The sequence below is a fragment of the Haplochromis burtoni genome, unplaced genomic scaffold (assembly GCF_018398535.1).
Source record: "Haplochromis burtoni strain Fernald_Lab_line unplaced genomic scaffold, NCSU_Asbu1 Contig_77, whole genome shotgun sequence".
In the NCBI taxonomy this organism is placed as follows: Eukaryota; Metazoa; Chordata; class Actinopteri; order Cichliformes; family Cichlidae; genus Haplochromis; species Haplochromis burtoni.
The window spans coordinates 1,037,122-1,050,112 of NW_024582438.1; positions in this window are offsets into that span (position 1 = coordinate 1,037,122).

Here is a 12,991-nt window from a genome sequence, read left to right on the forward strand (position 1 = left end):
GCCTGGGATGGACCCTAAGATTAGAAGACAACCTGATCAAACTACAAACAGCATTAGGAAGCCTCATAGTGTTCTTACAATAGCACTACACAAAAGGACAGCAAACTCTAGTGTTACCATGCTTTTCAGTACCTTTTTACCTTCTTATCTTGTCTTTGACACCCAGCTCTAAAGTAAATCTTAAAGCCAATCACAAACTTTCTCCAATTAACTTGGTAGTTGTGTGATTCTGATGTTTTAATACTTTTTAAACAAAGTAAGTCTGTAGATCAGAGGTAAACAGAACAATTTCAGTGTTTTTCCACTGCAAGAATATGGAAAATACAACATAATTCATCCTTGTTAACTGACCATTAATCACACAGCCCTATTAAAAAGAGAAAGACCCACAGAATAAAATGGACTGTGAGCGTAAGAGACATTGCCGCTGCCTTTGCACTTTGCTTCAGTTCAAAACACAGCTAGACGAGATAAATAAACACTTACAGAGAGGAAGAAGAGCAGCCTACTGTGCCCTTAGCAGCACTCGTTAAACCTAATAGGTCACGCTGCTCCAGCCAGGCTCCACTGACACCCCTAATAGAAGCCTGCATGGTTAAAGGACCATGAAGACCATTAGGGCACTTCAAAGTTCACCCCACTACATTAGGGCCCCGCTGATGTGGCAAAGAGGGGACAGATCCAATTCCTCATTCAGTACTTTATTTTTCCATCAGTTGACCTGTCAGTCAGTCTGCCCTAATAAACAAGTAGATGCCTGAGCTGCTCATTAAGGGCCATCGTTAGCCAGGCTAAGGCTGTAAATGAGTGCTTATATCAGCTTTCAGCAAAGATTTCTTATAGGTCATATTTTAGAGCTGGCACTTGCAGTGTTAAATGATCCCTTGGTTTGAAAAGAAAGCTGCTGCTTGCACTGTAAATCAAATTTCTGCACACATTTTTGGGCCAATGAAGAGACCCGCAAACTGTAAAGGACTGTAGCCGAAGCAAAAAGACGTGCAAGCTGGCCAGTAAAAGGCCTCACTCCTAACAGGCTTAGACATGCGAATTCACACCAGTCATGTTCACTGCTCTGAAACCAAAGGATACCTCGCTCAAATAAGGAGTTGTCATTGTTAATCTAAAGAAGCTGATTTGTTGATTCTGCCCTATGGGAAGTATAAGCAGCAGCAGTCCCCTGTTGTGGCTGCACATCAGTGCGGGGGAGTAGGCAGCAGAAGATAAATGTCCAGCAAAACATCCCAGTAAATAACTCAGATTTATAATTTTTGACACACATAAGAAACTAATCCTCAAGAGGATAAATAATGAATGATCTAAGAGAACTGACATCTGTTTTTAAGTAGGCTCTACAACTAAAGAAGGAAAACTGACAAAGAGCGTGATCGAGAAATGTGATGATACTGCCTAGAATACATTTTGTGACTTGCTGTAGTATCCAATGAAAATTTTGCCTCACAAAAACAGAAATCACTGGGGCCCAAAATGTGTTGTGTCTGCACAAGAGCATGACATGTCACAGGTTATTGTGTTTGCAGTAGGAGATAAATGTTGCAGGAGGATATGGCTCACAGCTGAGATTAGAGAGGCGAGCGGGTGAAGCATATATACCTGCCTTCCCTGGGCTCCTTCTAATGGGGTCTTTGGCTATGAGCCAGCCTTTGCTATTACCTTTAACTGAACTATCATTGAGATCAGTTTCATGTCTTTTCATGCTCATACAGAACATCTGCAGTGTTGTAAATTTGCATTTACAGCAGTTATACCTGACGGGCACATGTGTTTTCTACTTACTGTTACTGTCTGCAAGAAAGAAAAAGTGTTGAACTTTTTCAAATGATCTAAACCAAGTATTATTCTCCTTGTTGACTTAATTAATTTCTTAATTATTATTATCATTATCTATCTATCTATCTATCTATCTATCTATCTACATATATATATATATATATATAATAATCAGATGGTAAAAGATTATAATTAATATAATTATATTATTTAGTATATACTTATTATAATTTTATAAAAACACGATTTACAACCTGAAGAGGTGATAAAGCGATAGATCTTTCAGCCCAATTCTACTTTTTCTACATAATCCATCATACAAAATGTAATCAAATGGAAAAGTCTCTTTTTTAACTTGTTTTATTAGTTTTAATCTTTTAACTTTATGCATCAAGCAAAAATTTAATTATATGCAACATTCTCTGACTTGAATAAATTAGTTTAACATTTAAACCTATTTTCTGCACATTCCAGCACATAAAATAAAATATTTTTTGTGTTTACACTCAGCTCTTTCAAATAGATGCAAGTAAAACACAGCAGAAAATAAATAAAGTCAAAGACTCAGCGGTCCTGTTGCTCTATTTTCACCTGTAAAGCAGGACTGCGGTAGGCGGAGGTTTACCCTGGTGCAGGTGTGCCGCGGTCAGTTGAAGAATCCGCGAGTTTCTCTGTGAATTTCCCATTACGTCGTTGCGCACTCGGTGCTTGCTTGGAAGTTTAGGGGTTTTTTTCGCTGTAAAAAGAAGTTTTCTTCCCACGCACGATGGACGCTAATGTTTTTGTCACTTTTTATGGAATCAAACTCAAAGTAAGGTCAGTACTTCCACGCTTTAAACGCTGCACGCTCATACTCTCTCCCACAATCGATATGTGATCCATTGTTGATCTGCACACAGCTGTTGTCACTAACGCGCACTCGCTTACGTCACTGTCGTGAGACATTCTCGCAAAAAATCACGGTTTTAGTAACGCAGTAACGCAGCGTTCCTACGGGAAAGTAACGGTAATCTAATTACCGTTTTTGCAATAGTAATCCCTTACTTTACTCGTTACTTGAAAAAAGTAATCAGATTATAACGCGTTACTGCCCATCTCTGTACAATATATACATATATACATTACAAAACATATACATATATATATATATATATATGTATATGTACAAATCAAAACAACGGTGCCTCAAGGTGCTTTATCCTACAATAATAGAGAGAAAGCTCCAACAATCAGACAACTCCCTATGAGCAAGCTCTTGGCAAGAGTGGTAAGGAAAAACTTCCTTTTAACAGGAAGAGACCTCTGGCAAATATGGTGTAAGGGAGGCAAAGGTTAGGGGAGGGACACGGGACAAACTCAGCACTTAGTACTCAAGTGGGATTATTGTCAAAAATGGAGATTCCCAACTAATGGGCCACAATTAGTCCTGCTAACAGTCACTGCCAGGCTACAAAGAAACAATATAATTTGACAAAAAGACCCTCAGAAGATACAGAAAAGGCTCTCCTGTGAACTTAACCTTGGCAGAGTCTCTCTTTGCTGCATTTTCTCATCTCCACATGTCCAGCAACAACACACAGTCTTTTGTAGGTATGCAACACAACAATCTTTTTCAAACCAAAATTTGAATGTTGTCATGAAAACTTTGGTGAATATAGGAAGTAATCATAATGAAAGACAGTAAATAATAACTTTATTTACTATTTACTATTAAATAATAATAAAGTTAAATTTCCATTCACACGTTCTTCCAAGGTTTATTTGTGCAATAGCAGCAACAAATTTGCCAACTTCCGCTTATCCAATTCAGGGTCATGGCTGCCGTCACAGGTGAGAGGCGGGGTAGACCCTGGACAAGTTGCCAGTCTGTCGCAGGGCTACTTTGCCAACTCGAAAAAACAAAACTCCCGATTGAAAGCCTAAACGAAGGCCCAGGTGAGAGCAAGCATACTTGGAAAGGAAAGCACAGTACACATGCGCTGGGTTGTCTTCAGCCATCAGCTGATGGTGGCCACGAAACACGCCACGGTCAGAAGCTGCTTGACAGCCATCTCTGTGGTCTGTAACCATGGAGATGGCCTGGCTGCAGTTCCCATCCTTCACTGGCTCTCACTAATAAAATCTAGTTTATTACAGTGTGGAAATGTCTAGTGTGGCTTTTTGACATGCTAACATAAATATAGAGGCAAAGGATTTAAAGTGGTACTGGCACGTGGGTGTAGGTTTGGGCTGGCTAAAAAAGAGATGAACAGCATCAATGTAAAAAAAACTGGGTTAGTGGGTTAAACCAGCACTCATGTACTGTTATAGGGACTGTTAAGACACAAGAATAAAAGTGCATATTTGCAGAAGCATTACATTGGAAGAACAGCCTGGTTGGGTTTATAACAGCAGCTTTTTGCATTTACTAGACACGTGTTGTAGAACATGAATAATACGACGGATAAAACATGCTTCGACTGTGAGCTGGCATGCTGTAGCCATGAATGACTCACTGTGGTGATTTCTGTAGTTTTTTACTCTGCCTGAGTCAACATACTGAAAGCCTGACTGCAAGTTTCACCCCAACACCCTTCAAGTTTGCTATCAGCCTGTGTTTTTAACCCCTCTACGTCTTCGCTCTGGAGCAGCCTTTCGTCTCTCCGCTCAGCAATATGCTTCCAATTATGAATCCTGTGTATATGGGGATAGTAAAGCGTTCTTCTGATTTATTACGCGCTCAAGCCCAGTTTTGTTCAGTGCATTTGCACATGGATCCCTCCTGCTGCAGGGCTCAAAGGTCAGACATACACAACAATTGACCTCTCGAGGACTCATGTGCGCTGTGTCACTCTGGATGTGATTGACAGGCAGAGATGATGGCTCAGCAGCGAAAGCCAAGGGGCCGACGCAAAAGCTGCCAAGCGCTGCATTAGCCTCACGTTGTGTGGAAAGTGGAAACTTTGGAACGCAGAAACACAAGACAAACAGTGAAACAAAAATGAAACAAACAAAAAACCCCGACAATGATACTAATCCCAAGGAGGCTCCAGCACTCACTATCACCAGATTCATGGCCGGCCACTAAACTTTATTTTTCTCATTTGTAACCATAGAACACTTTGCGGTCCTCTCACATGGGTTTGCTGGGGCCATCTATTTGTAGTCATCTGTCCCACGGACTGAAAACACATGCTCCACAAGTGAGTCACAGATCTCTCAAGCCAGTGGTGATGCTTGGCCTGAGAAGCAACTCATCCCCGTAGACTAATTTCCCGGCCTTTCTCGCTTACTTCCTGTTTCATGTTGGGCCGTAGGCACCGCACTGTGCGTCACAAGTGCGGCCTGGTCAAGTCCAAAACTGCTGTTTCTGTGGGACAGTTCTGATGTGCTATACCACAACACTGCACAGGGACCTAGAGCATTATCGAAGCTATTATGCTGTCATATGCATTTCCTAGATCCTTACATTTCTATGAGGGTTTTTGTGGATAGATGTGAATCATCTCCCGTGGTATAGTTTCTGCTAAACTGTCCTCAAGGGCTTCTTGTTGAGCACTTCAGCTCTGCACCGGATGTAACACCTTTCACACTGGATCAGCAAAACACAAAAGAGAAACCCAAGTTTTATGTTAAAGAGTGGGTTATTACATGCAGGAAAACGACTCTCTGATTCCACTAGGAAGCTAACCACCCATAAATCACCAAGAAATGAAAGTTTCCTCTCCAAACAGAGGGCTAAAACAAACTGAACATGGAACCCCTCGGCCTCACCTCACCCCCATCCTTCACTCCTTCGCTCTCCTTCCCGGTAGGAATTTTTATGAGGAAAGAAGATATGCGGCGGTGCAAACATACACTCGAGCAAAGAGGTAACTGCTACGACATCAATCCTTTAAGATGACTCTTTACTATAACAAACCGAATAAATAAATAAACAAATAATAATAAATAACTCTAACAATATTTTAAGACCTTTTAGGTTCTTAATCAGTAATGAATGGACTTCAAATCCAACCCCAGTAACTCATAACTGGAGAACAAAGGCGTATTCTCAAATAATGCCTTACAGGGTTTTGTTCTTCTATTAGAAAATCCCAAAGTTCTGGCAGCACCAATTAATATGGAAAATAATCACACACTGAAAGCAGTTTTTTCTTAAAACCACAAACTGTCAATTCATTTCACTAACTCAAAGCAAAAATGTTTCTTTTGGTGTTCTTCCCTTGTATGAAAGAACTCTCAAATGGAGATCGAAGATGCCAGATTTTGAATTTCAGCTGGTTTTAGTTTGATTTCATGGGTCCAAATGTGTGTCGAGCTATGATATCCCAGAGGCAGAACAGCAGAAGGATATCACAATAAATGTCACAGTACACTGTCTCCCGCGACTTTGTGCAGTGCTTTTTGGAGCCTCGTTAACATATAACGATGTGACCTGAGCGTGCTGCAGAGAGTAAACACCCATGATGGGGAAGCGCTGTGCTGAACACCTGTAAGGCTTCACTGCTGAGATCCTGAGCAGATCCGAACATTTCAAATGACAGCAAAGGGAGTGGAGGGGGCACAAGTATACACAAACTGCTACTGGTGCTTAAGTCATTAACAGAAGGTCAAATGCAAAACGTGCTTAAAGCACCACATTGTTTAAATTTGCTTCACAGTCATGTCATGTTTGCAGGATTAAAACAATCAGGCCTCTGAGAGGTTTTTCACTGTTTACAGATCTGATGAAATGTTACACTTTAACACATGCACTGGCGATGCTGCGTTTTGTGGCGAGCCTTTATGCCATTTTAAAATACAAAACAACCTAATCTATAGACATTAAAGATGACAGATTTACACTCTGGGATCGACGTTAAAACACTCGCTACACAAAAGACCCTTCTTGTTCATGCTTAAAGAAGAAAATGTAGCCTCAAGAGAAGTGCATGGAGGAGTAGGAATGCTACTGCCCTCGTGTGGTGAATTAAGTCACTGCTGCCTTAAAATAACCACAATTTTAAATAAATTGGCGTTATTCACAACTAATTTAACATCTACAGTGATGTGTAAAAGTGAATTTATTGGACATAAGACACAAATGGAGTTGGAACAATTATTAATTAAAAGCTCTTCTTCTCTCAGCACAACCTGCTGACGTGTGTGAGGTAATCACCCTTTCAGCTAAATACATTTGGCATTTTTGTAACAAGTGGTAAGTAAAACAAAAGTGCCCCAAAGTGCAAATAAAAATTGGTTCTTTGTTCATTTTTTAAAAAGTATCTATTCCTTGGGTTTGGTTCCCTTTTGCTTGAATAATTCATCAGTCATTTCTCTGATAATGTTCAGTTACAAGAAATGGACTGAAAATGAGTGAAAAAGCAGCCAATGCCCTAAGAAACTTTCAGAAAGCTCAGAGAACTATTGATCAAGAGTACTTTCAAAATGACAAGAAAGTCTGGCTTGAAAGCAACACATTGAGAAATGTATGGTATAGTAGGGGGATGATTATACTCTGTATTAAAAAACTTTCAATTTTGAAATAAGACAATTAAGACTCTTCTTCTCCTCATACAGATGATACACATTAAATTCATTAAATACTGCAGAGTGAATAATAATGCTGCGGTTTCCAAAACCTCCAAAATAACATCCCGGTGAGCTCTAATAATTGAACTTGGACTGATTCAGTTTGGCAACAATTCACTTAACACCGATGGTTACTGTTTGGGACCATTTTTTAATGCCTTTGGCATTTCTGGAACAAGAAACGAAGCTGTACATTCTTCTTTTATTTGAGGTGGCAGTAATGAGCTCCAGTATATGGTAATGAGGCAGCAAAACTAAAAGAAGTCAGCTGGTCATTGTTTGGTACACCTTGAGCTTAACAATTATTCATGCATGTGTAAAAGTGCACTCTTAATAGGGTCGTTAGGAAAATTGTGATCATATGTTGGGTCAGGTTGAGTTTTTGAGAGACTGTGAACAGTGTAAATGGTTTATAAAGAAAGGATGAACACAAATTATACATACAATTACAGGGAGTGCAGAATTTTTAGGCAAGTTGTATTTTTGAGGAATAATTTTATTATTGAACAACAACCATGTTCTCAATGAACCCAAAAAACTCATTAATATCAAAGCTGAATGTTTTTGGAAGTAGTTTTTAGTTTGTTTTTAGTTTTAGCTATTTTAGGGGGATATCTGTGTGTGCAGGTGACTATTACTGTGCATAATTATTAGGCAACTTAACAAAAAACAAATATATACCCATTTCAATTATTTATTTTTACCAGTGAAACCAATATAACATCTCCACATTCACAAATATACATTTCTGACATTCAAAAACAAAACAAAAACAAATCAGCGACCAATATAGCCACCTTTCTTTGCAAGGACACTCAAAAGCCTGCCATCCATGGATTCTGTCAGTGTTTTGATCTGTTCACCATCAACATTGCGTGCAGCAGCAACCACAGCCTCCCAGACACTGTTCAGAGAGGTGTACTGTTTTCCCTCCTTGTAAATCTCACATTTGATGATGGACCACAGGTTCTCAATGGGGTTCAGATCAGGTGAACAAGGAGGCCATGTCATTAGTTTTTCTTCTTTTATACCCTTTCTTGCCAGCCACGCTGTGGAGTACTTGGACGCGTGTGATGGAGCATTGTCCTGCATGAAAATCATGTTTTTCTTGAAGGATGCAGACTTCTTCCTGTACCACTGCTTGAAGAAGGTGTCTTCCAGAAACTGGCAGTAGGACTGGGAGTTGAGCTTGACTCCATCCTCAACCCGAAAAGGCCCCACAAGCTCATCTTTGATGATACCAGCCCAAACCAGTACTCCACCTCCACCTTGCTGGCGTCTGAGTCGGACTGGAGCTCTCTGCCCTTTACCAATCCAGCCACGGGCCCATCCATCTGGCCCATCAAGACTCACTCTCATTTCATCAGTCCATAAAACCTTAGAAAAACCAGTCTTGAGATATTTCTTGGCCCAGTCTTGACGTTTCAGCTTGTGTGTCTTGTTCAGTGGTGGTCGTCTTTCAGCCTTTCTTACCTTGGCCATGTCTCTGAGTATTGCACACCTTGTGCTTTTGGGCACTCCAGTGATGTTGCAGCTCTGAAATATGGCCAAACTGGTGGCAAGTGGCATCTTGGCAGCTGCACGCTTGACTTTTCTCAGTTCATGGGCAGTTATTTGGCGCCTTGGTTTTTCCACACGCTTCTTGCGACCCTGTTGACTATTTTGAATGAAACGCTTGATTGTTCGATGATCACGCTTCAGAAGCTTTGCAATTTTGAGACTGCTGCATCCCTCTGCAAGATATCTCACTATTTTTGACTTTTCTGAGCCTGTCAAGTCCTTCTTTTGACCCATTTTGCCAAAGGAAAGGACGTTGCCTAATAATTATGCACACCTGATATAGGGTGTTGATGTCATTAGACCACACCCCTTCTCATTACAGAGATGCACATCACCTAATATGCTTAATTGGTAGTAGGCTTTCGAGCCTATACAGCTTGGAGTAAGACAACATGCATGAAGAGGATGATGTGGACAAAATACTCATTTGCCTAATAATTCTGCACTCCCTGTAGAAATGATAGATTGTATAATAAGACTGAATAACAAACCAGGTTAAAAATTATAGTAATTTTCAACATGCTCTGATTGGCATGTAAAAATGATACGATGCCTCATTTAGAACTAAAGTAAGTGAGTGCTGCAGTAACCCACTGTACCATTAACATGACTATACTATTATGAAGTGCTATATATTCATTTTTGCTATAAAACTAGCCAAATGACAAAGACGAATGACAAACCTAATGTCCGTCATCCATTTTTTCTTGAAAAAAAAAAAAAAAAAAGCAAAAAAACCTCACATCACCCAGATAATCGTAATCACACTGGATATACAGTCTGTGTGTGGCATTCCCGTGTTGCCCTGGGGAATCCCAAGCACAGATTAGTGAGGATGATTTAAAGTATTAAAGTATGGATGATATAACCTGCATCAGTTCATTTTGCTTTAGTTGCTAAATCCAGTTATAAAGTATGCTATATTGTCACATATATACTGTAGGATGCCTGCAGTAGATGACTGTAGGCAGCTGTGTTATGTTGAGGTTAATCCAATCGTTTAAAGTGAAGCAAATACTGATTTTCTTCATGTTTGGCAAATCTAACCTTTTATTAAGAAAATCAGTCTCAGTTAAACAACAACATATGACATATTATACTATTTATTTAGCAAAACCTACACCGGCATTCAAAAGCAGCATGTAATAACTACAATCCTGCTGCGTCTATAGGAATTAAGAGGGTGAGTAGCAGCTGGGTTCTGCTAATTGTATGCATCATCACCAGGAAGTGTGAACATCTCTGTAAAAGCTGAAATTTGAACCATTTGCTGATCTGCAGCATTCAGGTGTGGTGGTAATAAAATCCCAAAAAGGAAATAAATCATATCTTAGTTGACATACGAGACCAAAGTGGAGATGTTTGACCAAGATGCACAGTGCCGCGTTTGATAAAAATCAAAAGCAAATCGGCACAAACACTTTGTGCCAACTGTCAAGCACGATGGTGCAGGGTGCTTGATTTGTGCTTGTTTTGCGGTCTCTGAACTCCTCTGTGAACCAAAGAACGGGATAACTATCCCAACCACATCAGAAAATCTACAGCAGAATGGCTTCAAAACACCAGAGTTATGTTTAAATAACTATATGACATGATGTGATGTGTCATGTGTTTCATCTCAAGTTGTATTTACCTAATTTTAAGACCTGCTAAGGACTTTTTCATTATCTACAAACGGAATAGAATAGTCATTTTGTTAAGTGCAACAAATTTTAGACTGGCATCTCTCCTATGATCATCAGAGTGTTATCAGTTCAAGTTATTATAGTGTATGAGTGGGGGGTTAAAGGGGTTTTAAAAAAAAAAGCAGTTCCTTCCTGGCCTTCTTCCTAAGATAGTTAGCTCTATTGCTATCACACGCTGTGTACTCTATTATCTCCTGATATGTAAAACCTGAGAATTGACAGAGGGTGCCATTTCTTTGTACCTCCTTATTTTGTTCTTTGTTTGGTTTCAGTAAAAGGTTTTCTGCTGTCATCATGAGAACAGAGGAGCTGAAGCCTGGTTAATTTTTTTTATTTTAGATGGAGAAGAATTCTAAGTGACATCAACAGAGCCAAGAACCACAAAAGGTTGGTGCAACTGTTGAGCTGAAGCTTGAAATTCGACTACTTGTTAGACAAAAGACAGATTCAGTGTGGGCATTTAAGAGGACAGACAGATTTAAACATGCAAAGAACTCTTTACCTTTTTTGACAGTGGAGGTAAAGAGCAAGGGGTGAATCTGAGAGACACTGTACATTCGTGCTGTAGCAGCTTGTTAGGAGATAAAGGCTGCCTGAAAACAAAACCTGCTTTTTGACCTTTTTAACTCTAGGGGAGGGGTGGGGGCTAATTCATAAACTAAACATTCTGCTGTAGTCAATAAAACATGAAGCTAACCCATAACTCATCAGGAACGCGTTTACTGAGATCATCAATCAAAGGAGCCAAAGGGCTGTTTTCTCAGAGATTTCTTGTTGTAACCAGAGGCGTCGCCCTCTGCTGGCTGTAAGAGAGACTGAAGACTTTACAGGCATCACCTCGCTTTTCAAACGATTAAGTTATGTCCACCTCTCAGAAATGTTCTACAATGTGAACCCTTTCAAGTAGACTTCAACATTAAATTGCTGTTACAGAATTCTTCCATAAATTCAGGATTCTCTCAGCGCCATCTGTCTTCTGCACAAAGTCTGTGGGAACCAGCATTCACAAGCCACAAAAAACAGCCTATGTACTTTGCACAATCGGTTTGCTTGCATATGCAAATAGAAAGATTAACTGTTAGTAGCACAACCCTCAAACACTATAGCAAGCTAACAAGCAACACACAGCAGGACTGAGGTTGCAAGCACTACTCTAAAAGCAATATTTATGTTACAGAATAAGCATTTTTGCTTCTCTTTGGATATCACTTACCAGTTGCTATGATCTTGTGTTTTCCCCTCCAAATGGCTACATTTTGCTGAAAATGTGGATTTGTTACTAAATGTCAAACAAAGCCATACTTGGGTTTTTAGTAGGCTTTGTCATGCACGCTGTTTGGAGGGAGTATGCAAAAAGGTATGCAGTAAAAAAAAGAAGATGAAAAAAGACCACATTTAAAAAATAAATAAATAAAAAATAAAAAATAGGATGGCAAAACAAGTGAAAATTCATGCATGTAGGAACTAACCTTCGTTTTTACCCATGTTAAACAGTTTTGTGTCTTTTCAATTTCCATCGGTTTCTTTGCTCTGAATGCGATACTAATGCAAATTCCACAAATGATGGGTTTCATTTTCATCCCTACCATGCTTTTTTGTTGCATTGCATGCCTCCCCTTTTTTTCCTTTGATGTATTCTTCTGCCATTTTCTGAGGCTGCTGCAATAGATCAATGTCCACAGGCATTTCTAATCAATACCTTTACTTTTTTTTGCAAATAAAATCAATGCACTCCAGCAATATGGTTGAGATTGATTTCGTTACAAAAGCTACACCCGGAGTCATATAAATATATATGGACACTAAAGGCTAATGGCATTTTCTTATGGTTTGGCTATTCAGCAAATAAAACCCCTTCTTTGTTTCCAGACTTCAGTAGCAGAGAAGAATAATTTCATGTGGGAAATGTGTAACAGTCACATGTATCCTATAAATGATCATAAATGTGACATAAGCTCTTAAAAGTTAAGCTAGTTAGTGATCTAGACTTGATAAGCAATAATCTTTTAACAAACACTTGTTTTTAATTATCCTGTGATGCAATATCATTACTTACCAGTGTCTTTATAAACGGGGTCGAGCTTTCATTTAAAAAAAGAAAACGAAAATGGTGTGAAATTGTGCAACCAGCTTGAGAAAACACACGGGAAGGGTCAGGTAAAATGCCATTTATGTAACTTACTTTTCAAGAATCTAATACAAAGGCATACACATTTCACCACCAAGAACCACATATAACCACTAATGCAATAAAACATCACCATACAAACAGGAAAAAAAGAATTAGAGTAGTTGGCTTTGAAGCTTGGGAGAGATCACGGAGAGCCACAAGCTCACATGCATACAAATAGGCTCATACACATTCATAAAGAGCATTCAGTATATACACGCACACACACACACAC